Source organism: Mobula hypostoma, chromosome 2 (assembly GCF_963921235.1).
Source record: "Mobula hypostoma chromosome 2, sMobHyp1.1, whole genome shotgun sequence".
NCBI lineage: Eukaryota > Metazoa > Chordata > Chondrichthyes > Myliobatiformes > Myliobatidae > Mobula > Mobula hypostoma.
In genome coordinates this window covers 4513150-4525653 of record NC_086098.1, presented here as the reverse complement: position 1 = coordinate 4525653, position 12504 = coordinate 4513150, and the positions used below count along the sequence as shown (strand labels likewise).

General features: G+C 44.9%; 1 protein-coding gene across 4 annotated transcripts in view; it reads right to left on the bottom strand.

The window, feature by feature from the left end:
* gpr63 (G protein-coupled receptor 63) overlaps positions 1 to 12504 on the bottom strand; it is a 74439-nt gene that overhangs the window by 18249 nt on the left and 43686 nt on the right. The gene's annotated exons all lie outside the window — the stretch shown is intronic.

The window sequence follows — 12504 nt, the reverse complement described above, 5'->3', positions numbered from 1 at the left end:
AGCTCAAATGGCCTCTGATAACCAAGTCCAGCTCCTGGCCTTCACATGTGGCTGAGCTACTAAGCCCAGTGCAACTGTGTCTACTGACAGGAGAAGGGTAAAGGCTGGTTACTGGTGGTTTAAAACTATTCCCTTCAGGCAGAGGGAGCTTGTCAGCCGTGGTTGGCAGCTCATCTAGGAGAAAAAAAATCTCTGATCTCACACCTCTGCTGCCTTGCGGCTGTACCCACTCATGAGGAAGGCTTTGGGAGTAAACCCCCAAGGGTAAAATCCTGAGCTTTAAGGCCATCTGACGTTGAGCTCAACTCTGACAGGCAACTCCTGTGATGCTGCTGGTGCCCAACTGTATCGGTCCCTGCCGTTCCTTTGGGTTCATCAGACGCGTGGAGAGGGGGAGCCCACTACATGGACAACAGCTTGCTGTCAGTATCATACTGCCCAGGCTTGTGTATCTAGACAACGGGAGTGCAACATCCATGGTCAACCCTGATCAACGGAGGCCTACTGTCAGTGTAATAACAAGGAGGAAATTCCAATAAGGAGGAATACAATGGAAATTTTAAAACAAATATTTAGCAAAAAAAAATGACCACTTGGGGAAAAAACAAATGTAGAAAGAATGTGGCATTACATGTGAAAGTGCAACTTGACAGCAATCTTTGACTGCTTATTGGAAAACAAATGGACTGTTGCACTCAGGGCTATAAGGCCATTATAACACGTTATTTCATGTAACCTTTAGGCAAAAGCATAGACATGAATACTTTTAACACATTGTTTTTCCACCTTCTGGTCTCGAAGCACCTGTTCTGTTTTTGGCTGTTTTTTTGTGTGCGGGGGGATTTGGAGGTCGATGTGTCTGATTCATTTTGCTCAGTTTTCATGCAGGGATGGGGATTTGGTGGGGGGGTCGATGTGTCTGCTCCATTTTGTTCATTTTTTGTGTGTGGGGTGGATTTGGGGGTCGATGTGTCTGATCCGTTTTGCTCAGCTTTGTGTGAGGGGGGATTTGTGGGTCGATGTGTCTGATCCGTTTTGCTCGGTTTTGTGTGAGGGGGGATTTGTGGGTCGACGTGTTTGATCTGTTTTGCTCGGTTTTTGTGTGAGGGGGGATTTGGGGGTCGATGAGAGTGGACCATGGAAGAAAGGGAAGGAGGAGGGGCATCAGGGAGGTGATAGACATGTGAGGAGAAGAATAAGAAATATTGTAGTATCAGTGTGTCAAATATAGTAAATTTAATAGTGCAAAAATAGTTCCTTAAGGTTGTCACAAGTAGTGGTTACTAGCTCCCACTACCTATTAAATGCTCCCAATGACATGTGTCTCAAATAGCCTGTGACAACTAAGTCCAACTCCTGACCTTCACGTGTGGCTTAGTTACTGAGCCTGGCTGAACCAAATCTACTGAGAGGAGAAGGGGCAAAGGTGGGTTACTGGCGCCTTAAAACCCATGGGGCTCATCAGCTGTGGTTGGCAGCTCATCTAAGAGAAGGCAAACTCTAATCTCTAACCTCCGCTGCCTTGCAGCTGTACCCACTCATGAGGAAGGCTTCAGGAGAAAACTCCAAGGAAAAATCCAGAATGCAAGCCCCTAATATAGTTCTACATTGAGCTCAATGCTGACCGTTAACTCCTGCGACGCTGCTGGTGCCAAACTGCTGCTCCTTTACACTCATCAGCTGTGTGGAGAGGGGGGGGCCTGCTACACTGGGGAACAGCTTCCTCTCCATGTCGTACTGCCCTGGCTTGTGTATCACCTAGACAGCTGGGATGCAATATCCATGTTTAACCCTGACCGGATTGCAAAATGGGAACAAAAATAGTGAGGTAGTGTTGATGGGATCAGTGTCCGTTCAGAAATCTGATGGAGGATGGGAAGAAACTTTTCCCCGAAACATTTGATTGTGTGTCTGCATGTCCTGTATCTCCTCCCTGAATGGTAGTATTGAGAAGAGGGCACGTCCTGCTTCAGGTAAAATTGAAGGAAGCTCACAGAACATTGAAAATACAGAATGATGTACGCTGTATATTTTTCTAACTTTCAACCCACTCAGTGGCCACTTTATTAGGTACACCTGTACACCAGCTCATTACTGCAACTATCTAATCAGCCAATCATGTGGCAGCAACTCAAAGCACACCAGTATACAGAGCTTTAGTTGTTGTTCAGACCAGGCATCAGAAATATGATCTAAGTGAAAATTTATCTAACTGTGTCTTAACTGTATATCATGAGGTGTAGCCTCTGCTGCTCCCCTGGGCAGGGAATTCCACAGACCTTGAGGCTTTATGTTCTAGTTGTAAGTGAGATCCTGCAGATGCTGGAAAACCAGAGCAATGCACACAAAATGCTGGAGGAACTCAGCAAGTCAGGCAGCTTTTATGGAAATGAATAAAATGTTGATATTTCCGGCTGAAACCCTTCTTCCGGACTAACGGAGTCTCCTAATTTTAAAAATAGAGAAGATTAAACATGAAAGATTAGCTTTATTTGTCACAGTACATCAAAACATACAGTGAAATGCGTCATTTGTGGGTCAAATCAAATCAGTGAGGATTGTGCTGGGCAGCCCACAAGTTTCGCCATGCTTTCACCGCCAACATAACATGCCACAACTCGCTAACCCTAGTTGTACATCTTTGGAATGTACATAGTCACAGGGAGAACAGACAAACTCCTTACGGACAGCGAGAGGAACTGAAACCTGATCTTCGAGCTTTTGCCGTACAGTGATGCACTAACCACTACGTTACTGTGTCACCTAACGGTGCTCTCACTTGAGGCCAGCTGACACAATTCTCCTGCCTGACGAAGGGTCTCAGTCTGAAATATCGACTGTTTATTCATTTTCATAAAATGAATAAGCAGGCTTGGCCTGCTGAGTTCCTCCAGCATTTTGTGTGTGTTTCCTGCCTCTATCCTATCTATCCCTTTCAAAATTTTACAAGACCCTCTTTCATTCTTCTGAATTCCAGTAAGTATAGTCCCAGGCAACTCCTGGGAGCCAAGAAAGTTGGGAGGATCTTTGGTGGAAGTCAATCTGATCACAATGGTTCAAAACGGGCAAATATGGGGGCACTATTTCCACAGGCAGATTGTCTGAGAACTAAAGGAACACAGAGCCAACTTGAAGTGGCGTGGGTCACTACACTCACCCAACACTGAACTGATTCCACAACAAACGGACTCGTTTTTAAGGACTCCACAACTCATTTTCTCAATATCCATTGCTTATTTACTTATATAATTGCTACCTTTTTTTCTCTTTTTGTATTTGCATCGTTGGTAGTCTTTTGCACATTGGTTGTTTGCTTGTAGTTGTTGTGTGCAGATTTTCATTGATTCTATTGTATTTCTTTGTATTTACTGTGATTGCCCGCAAGAAAATGACTCAGGGTTGTAAATGATGACATACATATACACTTTGATAATAAATTTACTTTGAAACTTTGAGTGAAAAACATGGGAGTATGCTGCCTCCAAAGAGCAGAGGAAACACAGGCAATCAGGACTTATAAAGATAATTGGATAGACAGGCGAAGAGAAGTAATTTAAAGGGTGACAGAGGAATGGTGTTGATTAGACTTTTCTGCAGGGATCTGGCATCCAATTAATGGCCTAATCACTCCCCTCTGTACTGAAGCAGTTCTAGGATTCTACAAATCTAGGATGCCTTCTCACTGCACAAAACACATGTTTATTTATTGAGACACAGTGCAGAAAAGGCCCTTGTGGCCCTTCAAGCCGCACTGGCCAGCAACCCTCTGACAGACATCTCACCCTGCAAAAGCACATTTCAGGGAGGTAGCACCGTCAATTTGCAGGAGACTTCCGGGAGAGGTGGGATGTCTGCAATAGAGTAGCTCCTTAGCAGTAGCCAGCTAGTTTAAATAATGTTAGCTATGCTAATGAACAAATGACACCTGTTAAACTCACCTCAACATGTCCTTTACAGTCTTAATCCACCATGGGCAATAGAAAAGTCACTGTTGCAAACAGTGCAAGCAACATTCTCATTATTTTTGACCCCTATTAGGCAGGGGTACACTTTAGCGTAGTCTGGGGTGAAGTACGTTTTAGATTTTCCAATTTGGGACAAGTCTGCTTAGGCGCGCGCTCTCTCTCTCTCGCTCATGGTCGCTCTCTCTCGCACTTGCTTTCTCGCTCTTGCTCTCGCGCGCTTGCTTTCTTGCTCTCGTGCTCTCTCTCGTGGTCGCTCTCACTCTCTTGCTCTCTCTCTCTCTCTCTCGCGCTTGCTTCCTTGCTCTTGCGCTCGCCCTCTCATTCTTTCTCGCGCGTTCTCTCATGCTCGCTCTCAAAAAAATCAATTTCCGGGAATTGTATATAATTTGCGGGCATAAGGGAGCCACTATTAATATGCGGGAGACTCCTGGAACTTTCGGGAGAGGTGGGATGTCTGCTCTGATTTAACCCCAGCCTAATCAAGAGACAGTTAACAATGACCAATTAACCTACTAACCGGAAAGTCTTTGGACTGTGGGAGAAAACAGGAGTACCCAGAGGAAACCTGCAAGGTTACAGGGAGAACTTACAGACAGTGGAGGGAAATGAACCTGGGCCATTGGTACAGTAAATTGTGTGCTAACCACTGATCTACCGTGACGCTTCACATTCAGATTTATTTATCACGTGTAAAGTGTTCAGTTGAAGATGCACAGCAGTGTACAAAAGTCTTAGGTATATTTTTACAGTGCCACAGGAGGGGTGTGGGACAGGGGCAGGCACACCAGGCAAGGCCATTTTATTCCAAACAATTGGTTTATTGATCATTACAGAATATATCTCTGGTGGTTCCTGCTCCCTCCCCTCTCCCTTCCCCTTTTCCCCAAGCATAATTCCCCTCTCCCTGCCCCCTTCCCACTCTCAGTCCACAATACAGACCCATATCAGAATCAGGTTTATCATCACTCACACTTAGGGTTACCAACTGTCCCGTGTTAGCCGGGACATCCCCTATATTGGGCTAAATTAGTTTGTCCCATATGGGACTGCCCTTGTCCCGTATTTCCCCTGCGAAGGTAGAGCATTCCTATGAAACCGTTCGTAAGCTGAAATGGCGTAAAGCGCAGAAGCAATTACCATTAATTTATATGTGAAAATTTTTTGAGCATTCCCAGACCCAAAAAATAACCTACCAAATCATACCAATAACACACAAAACCTAAAATAACACTAACATAAAGTAAAAGCAGGAATGATATGATAAATACACAGCCTATATAAAGTAGAAATAATGTATGTACAGTGTATCAGAATCGGGAAGATTAAGCCAAAACTGATTTGTAGAAAAAAAATTGGCGCATACACGTATGCGCACACAGGTGCCTGCGCAAGGCTTCATGGTCATGGTAGTCTTTCTTGGGGTAAACACAAGTGTCCTGTATTTGACTGCTACTTTTGTCCCTTGTTTGCGAGTGAGAAAGTTGGCAACCCTACTCACACACCTCATAAATTTTGATTTTTTTTTGCAACAGAAGTACAGCACAATACATAAAATCACCGCAGGACTGTGCAAAAGTCTCAGGCTCCCTAGCTATATGTGCCTCAGACTTTTGGACATTGAAACATACAGTGAAATACGCCACTTGTGTTAACAACCAACACAGCCAACGATGAGCTGGGGTCAGTCCGCAAGTGTTGCCACACATAGAATACCCACCATGTTCAGCAGAACAACAGAATCAACAGCAGCAGCAAAGCAAACCCCTTTCCCACCCTCCCACCAATAGACAAGCCTCCAATCCCAGGATAAAGCACCTCATGCTTTCAGATCTTGGCCCGGGGCTCACAGTCTCACAGATATCGGGACTCAAGCCTCAGGTCTGCAATGTGCTTTGCTTTCAATGAAAAAGCTCCTCCTTCCCACAAAATAACCCGCTACTGGTCACCAAACATCTCAGTAAAAGATACAACAATCAGAACCAGGCTTATTACCACTGGCATATGTAATGAAATTTGATTCGTTTTATTTGCCACATGTACAGCGAGACGCACAGTAAAATCTGCTGTTTGAATCAAATCAAATCAGCATCCCACAAGTGTCACAATGCTTCCGTCGCCAACAGGGCACGCTCATCACTCACTCTCCCTAAACGAGCAGCTTTGGAGTGTGGAGAAAACGGGAGCACACGGCAGAAACTCATGCGTTCACGGGGAGAATATATAAACTCCTTGCAGACAGCGGTGGGAACTGAACCCCGATCTATGATCTCTGCCGCTGTTTAGCGACTGCACTAAGGTTACGCTATGTGCCGCCCAGTTGTTCTGCAACAGCAGTACAGCGCCATACATTAAAATTAACATACGCATATTTTTTGGCTCATAACTCTTGGACTCACTTTCGGTGATGGTTTGATGTTTAACGTCCTCAGTGCTGAACGCGTTTTACTGCTTGCGTGATTTGATCGAGGCGCTTCTTCACGGAACTGGATCTGCAGCTGTGGCCTGGAGCCACCGACACAGCGCTGAACAGACGCTGTCCGCGACCATCGTCTGCTGGACTGCTTTTACTCGTCTCAGCAGCTTGTGGCTGTGGGCTCACTTTCGGGGATTCTCTAGTTTGATGTTTAATGTTTTGTTTGTTAATTGTGGGGGTTTTCTTTAAATGGGTTCAAAGGCATTTCTTTGTTTTGTGGATATCTGCAAAAAGATTAATCTCAAGGTTGTGTACCGTATACATTGCTAATAAATGTACTTTCAAATAAACAGTGCAATAAGAAAGCAAAAATAGTAAGGTGGTATTCATGAATTATTCAGAAATCTGATGTAGGAAAAAAAATGACAGTTTGCTAAATGAAAAATTAGGTATTAACACATTGTTTCATATTAAGTGACAACTTACTGAGTACAGGAGATGGGATGCTATGGTGAAGTTGTATAAGACGTTGGTGAGGCCGAATTTGGAGTATTGTGTGCAGTTTTGGTCACCTACCCAGAGGAGAGATGTAAATAAGGTTGAAAGAGTATGGAGAATATTGACAAGGATGTTGCTGGGACTTGAGATATAGGGAAAGGTTGAATAGGTTAGGAATTCAGTCCCCGGAGTGTAGGACCATGAGGGGAGATTTGATAGAGATACACAAAAGTTGTTCGTTCATTATGTGCCGTATCATATGACATGGGTGATCACAGCCACTTGATCTTCGCAAATTTTTCTATGCAAGTGGTTTGTCATTGCCTTCTTCTGGGCAGTGTCTTTACAAGGCGGGTGACCCCAGCCATTATCAATACCCTTCAGAGATTGTCTGCCTGGCGTCAGCGGTCACATAACCAGGACTTGTGATATGCACCGACTGTTCATATGATCATCCATCACCTGCTCTCATGGCTCCATGTAACCCTGAGCGAGGGCTAAGCAGGTGTTACACTGAGGGGTATGAGGGCATTTTCCATTATGGTTGGGTGAGACTAGTACTAGGGGTCGTGGGTTAAGGGTGAAAGGTGGTATATTTAAGGAGAACCTGAGGGGCAACTTCTTCATTCAGCGGCTGGTGCGAGTGTGGAATGAGCTGCCAGCGCAAACGTGTACAGGTGCATGAAGGAGAAGTGTCTGGAGAGCAATGGTCTCAGTGCATTTCAATAGGACCAGGCAGAGTAATAGTTTGGCACACACTAGGGCCTGTTTCTGTGCTGTAGTGTTCTATGATTCTATATCCCGAATTACTCCAGTAGGTTTGGTTTAATGAAGCTGCTAAAGAGCTCATTTATTCAACAAGGTGTTTTTCAACTAATTAGTATTGTATAAACAACCTTTTAAAAACCACCGCTGGGATGAGCTGGTAAACAAACTTGCAGCTGAGACCTCAAAGCTGAACACTGCCTCATGGGAAAATGATTCTAAAATAATTATCACAGAACATTCAATAACAAGAGTAACACACGCTAAATACTGTAAGAACGCAGCAGGTCAGGCAGCATCCATGGAGAGGAATAAAGAGTCAACGTTCTGAGCTAAGGATTTCATTCAATAACAAGCTTCATATTTTCTGGAAAAAAACTATTTCATAAGCCTCATAAACAATATTTATTCATGTTGTGATCATCTTTTCTGCTGCATCCAAATTCTTCTGATCTGCACCTACGTGTCCTGCATTGTGTTAAACACAAAATGAACCAGTTCTGAACTAAAATAGCAAATGTTTACTTTCAAACCAACAGAAGAAATATGATTTGCAATCTCCCATTTGTCTTTTCAAAACACAGGTTGAGTACCCCTTATCCAAAACGCTTGGAGCCAGAAATGTTTTGGATTTCAGATCTTTTCAGATTTTGGAATAAGGTTTAATATCAGCATACGTCATGAAATTAGTTATCTTTGCAGCAGCAGTGCGAAGTAATACATAATAATATAATAAATGTGAATGACAGTAAGTGTATTAACATTAAATAGTTAAATTAAATTAGTGCAAAAACAAGAATTAAAAAGTAGTGAGGTAGTGTTCATGGGTTCAATGTCCATTAAGAAATCAGATGGCAGTGGGGAAGGAGCTGTTCCTGGATTGTTGTGTGTGTATCTTCGGGCTCCTGTACCTCCTTCCTGATGGTAGTTACGAGGACCAGGCATGTCTGGATGATGGGGTTCTTTAATGACGGACACTGCCTTTTTCAGGCATCGCTCCTTGTAGATGTACTGAGGCTAGTGCCCATGATGGAGCTGGCTAAGTTTACAACTCTGTGCAGCTTATTTTGATCACCCCACCCCATACCAGATGGTGATGCAGCCAGTTAGAACGCTCTCCACGGTACCTCTGTAGAAATCTACAAGTGTCTTTGATGACATACCAAATCTCTTCAAACTCCTGATGAGATATAGCCACTCTCATGCCTTCGTTGTAACTGCATCAACATGCTGGTCCCCAGATAGATCCTCAAAGATATCGACACCCAGAAACTTGGTCACTCTTTCTACTTTGATCCCGCTATGAGGACTAGTGTGTTTTCCCTCGTCTTACCCTTCTGAAGCCCACAGTCAGTTCTTTGCCCTTACTGACAATGAGTGCATGGTTGATGCTGCGACACCACTCAACTAGATGATATATCTCATTCCTGTGTTTAATGAGATAGCTTGGGATCACCATCATTTCTGACTCTGAATTTATGTGCTACTGGTAAGCACATAACATGTACTGATGCAGTGTGTTGGATTTTCATCAGTGACGATCCTGGCAAACTCATCAATGAATTTCTCTGCTGCTTTGTGATCAGCAGACACTTTCTCACCACAAATCTTTCAAAAATTTAATGCCGTGCTGTTTGTTCAATTTTGCAACCTGCCTGCTGAATGTTCACAATTACCTCCAATGTGCTGTTCGTCATGATAGATCTTTGCTCATTTCTTGATCAGCGTACTGTGAATTGGCATGTTCACTCTAACACTGACGAATGCATTCTTTCAATGCACGATTGAGATCTTCATTTTTCACTTTATGCAGTGATTTTCTATTTTTCAGTAACTTCTGTTCACTCCTCAGAGACCTGTGCATAGCCTAGGAACCTTCCTAGTAACTTGTGGAATTTTCCGCTTGTGTTGTCATGTTGGTGCTCAAAACAATTTTGTATTTTGGAATTTCGGATAAGGGGTACTCAATCTGTAGAAACGCCTACAGAACAAGATCCTGCATCCTTGCCAACTAGGATGCAGAAGTGGGCTGAGAAGTGGCAGGTGGAGTTCAACCCGGAGAAGTGTGAGGTGGTACACTTTGGAAGGACAAACTCCAAGGCAGAGTACAAAGTAAATGGCAGGATACTTGGTAGTGTGGAGGAGCAGAGGGATCTGGGGGTACATGTCCACAGATCCCTGACAGTTGCCTCACAGGTAGATAGGGTAGTTAAGAAAGCTTACGGGGTGTTAGCTTTCATAAGTCGAGGAATAGAGTTTAAGAGTCGCGATGTAATGATGCAGCTCTATAAAACTCTGGTTAGGCCACACTTGGAGTACTGTGTCCACTTCTGGTCGCCTCAGTATAGGAAGGATGTGGAAACATTGGAAAGCGTACAGAGGAGATTTACCAGGATGCTGCCTGCTTTAGAGAGTATGCATTATGATCAGAGATTAAGGGAGTTAGGGCCTTACTCTTTGGAGAGGAGAAGGATGAGAGGAGACATGATAGAGGTGTACAAGATAATAAGAGGAATAGATAGAGTAGATAGCCAGCGCCTCTTCCCCAGGGCACCACTGCTCAATACAAGAGGACATGGCTTTAAGGTAAGAGGTGGGACGTCCAAGGGGGATATTAGAGGAAGGTTTTTTACTCAGAGAGTGGTTGGTGTGTGGAATGCACTGCCTGAGTCAGTGGTGGAGGCAGATACACGAGTGAAGTTTAAGAGACTACTAGACAGGTATATGGAGGAATTTAAGGTGGGGGCTTATATGGGAGGCAGGGTTTGAGGGTCGGCACAACATTGTGGGCCAAAGGGCCTGTAACGTGCTGTACTATTCTATGTTCTTAACACAGAAACATAGAAATCTACAGCTCATTACAGGCCCTTCAGCCCACAATGTTGTGCCGACCATGTGACCTACTCTAGAGACTGCCTAGAATTTCCCTAGTGTATAGCCCTCGATTTTTCTAAGCTCCCTGAGAGGCTCTCAAAAGACTCTATTGTGTCCGCTTCCACCACCACTGCCGGCAGTGCATTCCACACACCCACCACTCTCTGTGTGAAAAACTTAACCCCTGAAATCCTCTCGTTACCTATTTCATAGTCATAGTCATAGTCATAGTCATACTTTATTGATCCGGGGGGATCCTGGGGATTTCCTGGCACCTTAAAACTATGCCCCTTGTGTTAGCCATTTTAGCCCTGGGCAAATACCTCTGGCTATCCACAAGATTAATGGCCCTCATCATCTTATACACTTCTATCAGGTCACCTCTCATCCTTCGTCATCCAGTGAGAAAAGGGCGAGCACTCAACCTGTTCTCAGAAGGCACTCTCCCCAATCCATGCAATATCCTTGTACATCTCCTCTTTCCTGCAGTGAGATGACCATCACTGAACACAGTACTCCAAGTGGGGTTTGACCAAGATCTTATATAACTAACATTACCTCACGTCTCTTGAACTCAGTCCTATGGCTGATGAATGCCAACACACCATACGCCTTCTTAACAGCTCTGTCAACCTGCGCAGCAGCCTTGAGTGTCCTATTGACACAGACCCTAAGATCTTTCAGATCCTCCACACTGCCAAGAGTCTTACCATTCATATTATATACTGTCTTCAAATTAGACCAACCAAAATAAACTACTTCACTCTTATCTGGGTTGAAGTCCATCTGTCACTTCTCAGCCCAGTTCTGCACTTTATCGATGTCCCGCTGTAACCTCTGACAACTCTCCAGACTATCCACAATACCCCCAACCTTTGTGTCATCAGCAAACTTACTAACCCACCCTTCTACTTCTTCACGCAAACACCAAGAAATCTGCAGATGCTAGAATTTCAAGCAACACACATAAAAGTTTCTGGTGAACACAGCAGGCCAGGCAGCATCTGTAGGAAGAGGTACAGTCGACGGTTCAGCCCGAGACCCTTCGTCAGGACTGACTAAAAGAAGAGCTAGTAAGAGATTTGAAAGTGGGAGGGGGAGGGGAGATCCGAAATGATAGGAGAAGACAGGAGAGGGAGGGATGGAGCCAAGAGCTGGACAGGTGATTGGCAAAAGGGATATGAGAGGATCATGGGACAGGAGGCCTAGGGAGAAAGAAAAGGGGGACAGGGGGAAGCCCAGAGGATGGGCAAGGGGTATAGTGAGAGGGACAGAGGGAGAAAAAGAATGTGTGTATATAAATAAATAAATAACGGATGGGGTACAAGGGGGAGGTGGGACATTAGCGGAAATTTTAAAAGTCAATGTTCATGCCATCAGGTTGGAGGCTACTCAAACGGAATATAAGGTGTTGTTCCTCCAACCTGAGTGTGGCTTCATCTTGACAGTAGAGGAGGCCGTGGATAGACATATCAGGTTGGGAATGGGACGTGGAATTAAAATGTGCGGCCACTGGGAGATCCTGCTTTCTCTGGCAGACAGAGTGTAGGTGTTCAGCGAAACGGTCTCCCAGTCTGCGTCGGGTCTCGGCAATATATAGAAGGCCGCAGCGGGAGCACCAGACGCAGTATATCACCCCAGCCAACTCACAGGTGAAGTGTCACCTCCCCTGGAAGGACTGTCTGGGGCCCTGAATGGTAGTGAGGGAGGAAGTGTAAGGGCATGTGTAGCACTTGTTCTGCTTACAAGGATAAGTGCCAGGAGGGACGTCAGTGGGGAGGGATGGGGGGGACGAATGGACAAGGGAGTCGCGTAGGGAGCAATCCCTGCGGAAAGCGGGGGGGCGGGGAGGGAAAGATGTGCTTAGTGGTGGGATCCCGTTGGAGGTGGCGGAAGTTACAGAGAATTATACGTTGGACCCGGAGGCTGGTGGGGTGGTAGGTGAGGACAAGGGGAACCCCGTTCCTAGCAGGGTGGCGGGAGGATGGA